Below are 5,263 nucleotides of genomic sequence, written 5' to 3'. Positions count from 1 at the left end.
TCTGCTACTGCACCAAGGAGTCAGGGATACCCGGGACACTTTAATCCAATGAACCTTCAGCTAGCTCCACACACGTGGATCAGCAGGACCAGCATTGCCTGGCACTTCCACACGTGGCACTTAGGTGCGACATCTTCCACCTCATCAGCTGCAACTAAGGGCTCAGTACATAAACATCAATGCCCACTCAAACATTCATGAGTTGTCTGTGAAACATACAAATGCAGCACAAAGGAAACACCCTCAGCCATGGTCAGAAAAGTGGACTTTATTGTCACCAAAATAAAGCACAAATGTCACTCAGATGGACATAATGATATATTCCCTAATCTAGGGCCAACACAAAATCACCATGGCATGCCTAACGTACCTTATGCTTACGTTTGCGGGTGCTACGTCTAGGTGCCGCCCCATCGCTCGGAGTGGCTTGTGAGACAGCCTGCTGACTCTGCTGTCCTGTTGGTCTCCATGACCTTGGCGGCCGTCCTCTGGCCCATGGAGCCTGTGATGGCCCCGACTGGGAGGGAGTGGCCAGTTCCAGAACTGGTACCTCCCTAGTTGTCGTAGCCTCAATGGATGCAACATTGACTGGCAGAGGGGCAGAGGAGCTGCTGCCCTCATCCGGAGCGCCCTGAGAGGAGCTCGCAGTGACGACAGGCAGCTGCTACACCGATGTGAGGTCACATTGGACCTCCCTGCTCACCGCAGATGGATGGGCACCGAATAGTGACACTTGGTGCCCAGAACATCTCCCACATTGAGAATGACCACCCGTGGCCATTAGTACTGTGAGGGCTTGCAGGTCAGAGCGTAACCCAATCAGAAGATTCTCAATCCACTGGAAGCCCCTCTCCATGAGAGTCGCCAATCTCTCAATGGAGGAAGCCTGAAGCTCTCTCCTGAGGTTCATGCCATCACTGTGGTGGAGGAATCCAGGCAGAGTGTCAGAGACCAAGTGAAGCACACCCTCATGCAGCCCTGTCAGATGCTCCCGCGCACCCTGCTGCTTGTCCTGCAGCTGCTGCATTGGTGACATCTCCAGAGACACAGCATCACTGCTGGACTAAGCATATGCCTGGACCCTTGCAGTCCTCTGGCTGCTGGCACCATTGGCACTCTGTCCATGCCATCTCGTCCAGCGACTGAAGTGCCCTCTCCACTGTGACCCGGGACACTAGCCAACGTCATAATCCCCACCGATGTGGTAGTTGCTGCACTGGTGCCTGGCTCGCTGAAAGGATGTGACGCAAGTTGCAAGTGTTGGCCCTCAGGTGTGGAGGGGGGCTTCAGACGTGTTGGGGGCGGCCATGCGGTGGTGATGCTGAAATTAACAACAAGGACAGGGCATCAGTTAGCGTTCAGTCAGTAACACCTTTCATCCCTTTCCCTCCAGCCTTATAAGTCACTCACCCTTCAAGAACCTAAGGAGACGAACGTTGGTGGGGTAATAAATAGTGAAGAGTCGGCCCAAACATTACATGTGCACAGACCGGCTGGTTAAATGGCCTAAGGAATGCCACATGGAATGTTATGTGGATAAGTGTGCGGTTAAGCACTTGGGCAAGACAAGCAAGGTATGGGAATACATGAGTAATAATAGGACCGTGGAAAGTCATGACGATTACAGGGACCTTGCTGGGCAGACCCGTTAAGGTAGCAGAACAGGAACATAAGGCATTTAACAAGGTAAAAGCCAGACTTGCCTTTATTAGCTGAGGAATAGAAAATCAGAAAAAGGAGGTCATGTTGCAAGTGCAGAAAATGCTGTTGAGGCCACAGCTACACTTCTGTGTTCACTTGTGACTTGCGCTTCATGGGAGGGAGGAGAGTGCAGAGGTTCCTGACCTGGATGCATGCTGGCCTGGAGAGTTGGAGTGATGATGAAACATTGCAAACACTTGTGACATTTGCCGTGGAGCACAGGCGATTGACAGGTCACATTATTGAGCTTCATACCGTTATGAGGGGCATAGAATGGGTGGACAGAAGGCAACTTTTCCCCCTGGCACAGGGATGAGTAACATGGTGGCATTTATTTGAGTGCCATGAGGTTGACAGGTGAGGTGCTGAGGACCTTTTGGACAGTAATGTGGGACGCACCGGCTGGAAGGGTGGTAGAGGTACAAACCCTGCTAAGATACAGCGATGCCATGGCATGTTAGGCTATGGGGATAGTGCTCACAAATGGGATAAGGTGATTTTGGAAGGTGCTAGAGACACACATCCTCAAGGAGCCGAGGAACCTTTGTGTATGACCCGCACGTCTGACTGTATCAGTCTGTGAATGAGCAGTGTTGCTGCATTAACGATTGCAGCAATCATCAGTGCTTTGGATGGTGGGGAGGCAGAGTGGATGGGACTGTCGCCCTCAAATACCTGGCCGCTGCACCCCAGCCTCGCCGACATCTGACCTGGCTGCCTGCCTCCTCCCCAGCTCCATGGCCTGCTCCTCATAAGTGGTGAGGCGCTGGAGCAGGGCACGCCCACCACTAGTCCGCTGATGCTCCCAGATATTGCTTTCAGTTTTTGCCTGCAGAACAGAGAAGAGCATTTATTGGGGCTGATCGCTCACGTACTGCGTATGCGCACCCCAACCAGTGGCCCATCTGAGGCCTCCAGCAGCTCATGTCCACACTACTAGTGATCAGTCCCCAGAAGATAGTACGGCTGCTCCCAACCCCCTCCCCCAACGGATACCATGGACACATTTGGCGTCCATCATTTCGAATAACACACGGGCCTTAGCACCCATGGCAAGGAGGTGCAACTAGGTGCGGTGCCAGGGCCAGCAGATGGCTCTTGGCCACAACACCTTGAGGCTCTCCTTCCACCATCTCATCACCATCAATAAAACATGTGTTGGAGTTCTCAGTATGTGCTGAGCTGCCTCCCCTGCAGGTTGCCCCTGAATACTCAAATGTGACAAACACCAACATTTGCTGCGGGGAGAACCCATCTTCTCAACCACTAAGGCTGATGTAAGCATGGTCACTATCTGTTTGCCCCACCCAGTGTGTGCCAAATGCCCAATGCAGTAATGACACTGAGAGGGGGGGTGGGGGGTGGCCTCAAAGGCTAAGGCTACCTGCTGGGTAAAATGGCCAAGGCTGACATGGTACTTGATTCTGAGACAAGCTGGGTGAAGGACTTATACTTGGGAATTCCAATGAATCGCGTGAGGCTGTTGTTCCTTTCGAGCCACTTTCCTCTTGCTCCCATGATTAAACCCAAGAAGTTGATGGACGTACCCCCGGTCAGTTCTCTTATTTCATCATTTGGGTATTGGTGGTACTTTTCTTTCTCTGCCCAAGCTTTCTCCAATAGGTTATTGTGCTCGAAGCATACTGTAACATTGACAACCGCCACTGCTCCGTCTTTAACAAATACCAAATCTGGTTTCTAGAGTGTCCAGTCCTTCGCGAAGAGTCTCTTCTAAGTGGGATGTCCAGCAGAATTTTGAGACGAAAGTGCTGCAGCTGGTCCAGGGCTTTGTCTCTTGATTCTTGCGTCCTTTACAGACAATTAGCAGAGATTGTGAGGCAGTGATTCAAATGGGGTCTCATCATCTACAAGATTTAAATGTGTAGGGGCGTCCCTGTGTCATGGTGGATCTTGTTGGGCAGAGGTTGCACTGTAACAGTATAATAATGAGTTTGGCTTGTTTGAGATTGAAACATGTTTTGAGCCAGGAGTTGGAGATATAGTCATTACCATAATATTTGATGCCTGATCCTTGACTTTGAAGTTTGGTCCATTTTTAAGTATTCTACCTCCCTCCAAGCCGCATATCTGTTCACTGGTTTGGGTCTGGACGTTTGGGTAATGTCTGCCCAGTCCATGTCAATGATATCCTCTTGGCTGTTTTCATCTTAGCTCCCTCTCTCTCCATACTTCTGTCTGAGGGTGTCCTCAATCTCCTGGAGCATTTTAAGGTTCCTCAAGAAGTCAGTTGATTTGTTATTGCTAACACTATATTGGAATGAGGCTTGAGTCACTACATCTGGCGAGCTCTCCAATGCCTCTAACTTGCGAATAATAGCCAGAGGGATCTGAACTTCAAACTTTAGCATAGCTAGCCCTCTGTTCCTGCTGTGTAGTATTCTGTATGTAATGTGTAGCGGAAGGTGGAGGATTTCTTTTGTTGCGTTTTTGATGGTCTGGTTGAACTTGACCAATGTGTTCTGGGGTACCTCAGTGAGAATCAAATGGAAGTATATTCTCAATCATGTGAGTTTTTAGAATTTCAATCCTCTGGATAGGTCCAAGTACTGCCTTCTTCAAACTCTCTATCCATGAATCGAGTTTGGGCTCCACTGCTCCTCAGCTACCCCCACCCAAGGGCTGATTCTTGCTCTCAGGTATTTCTTTGCGTCGCCAGGTGTTATATACCAGATGGGGCCGTCCCACAACTGCCAGTTCACCATAAAATTGTAGCCAGGTGGGTGAGCTCGTGGTGAAAACCAGAGAAGCGGTTATTATAATGAGCTGGCGATAACTGTTATAACTTAACTGATTTCAATGGTGTCCGTTTAAGTGACGGAGATGGCTGAGAGAACAGAAGACTTGAATCTGCTGAATGCAGTCATTACCAGGATTATTAAAGAGGCGCTTCCAAGATGGAGTGAATATCTCAAAGGAAGCTCGTAGCGCAATATCCCGAGCAGCAAGTGCCTTCGTTCTTTACGCAAGCTCATGCGCAAATAACTTTGCAGTGAAGAGCAAGAGGAAAACAGACTGCTTCTGATGCGCTTGCAGCAATGGAAGAGCTGGAGTTTGATCGCTTCATAACCCCACTGAAAGATGCATTGGGGGCTTACGAGCGAGAGCATAAAGGAAAGAAAGAAGCTTCAGAACAGAAGAAGGATAGGAAGCCTGAGAGTGAGGAACATGGCAAGAGCAAGGCAGATGAGAATAAGGAAGACAACGAAGAGGTGAAAATGGTGGAAGATGATCAAAAGGAGATAGAAAACGAGGAAGAGGATGTAGAAAATTGAGATACCTGCGAATGCTGTGCAGGGGCTGAGAATGATGCTGTGTTGGAGTTTGGGCACAATCACATGGATTACCCCTATACAATTCCACAGGCCTGTTTAAGGACTTTGTGCCATTGAGTTGGCATCACAAGGAGTCAGTGGTGGAGCTGCACTGTGCTATCTGTTTTTTGTATAGTTGGGTGAAATTGAAACCTTTTCAATTTTGTTAATCACTTGTCATCTTTTTGTAAAATTGAGATTTTGAATAATGCATTCAAAAAGACAAAATA

The 5,263-nt window shown here is 49.2% G+C and overlaps 1 pseudogene; it reads left to right on the top strand.

Annotated features, from left to right (window-relative positions):
- The first annotated feature begins 4,542 nt into the window (after positions 1–4,542).
- On the top strand, positions 4,543–4,994 carry LOC121275637 (annotated as a pseudogene).
- Positions 4,995–5,263: the final 269 nt, after the last annotated feature.

Source organism: Carcharodon carcharias, chromosome 3, assembly GCF_017639515.1.
Source record: "Carcharodon carcharias isolate sCarCar2 chromosome 3, sCarCar2.pri, whole genome shotgun sequence".
Lineage (NCBI taxonomy): Eukaryota > Metazoa > Chordata > Chondrichthyes > Lamniformes > Lamnidae > Carcharodon > Carcharodon carcharias.
The sequence above is the reverse complement of the archived record's forward strand: the minus strand, read 5'-3'. Positions and strand labels throughout refer to the sequence as shown.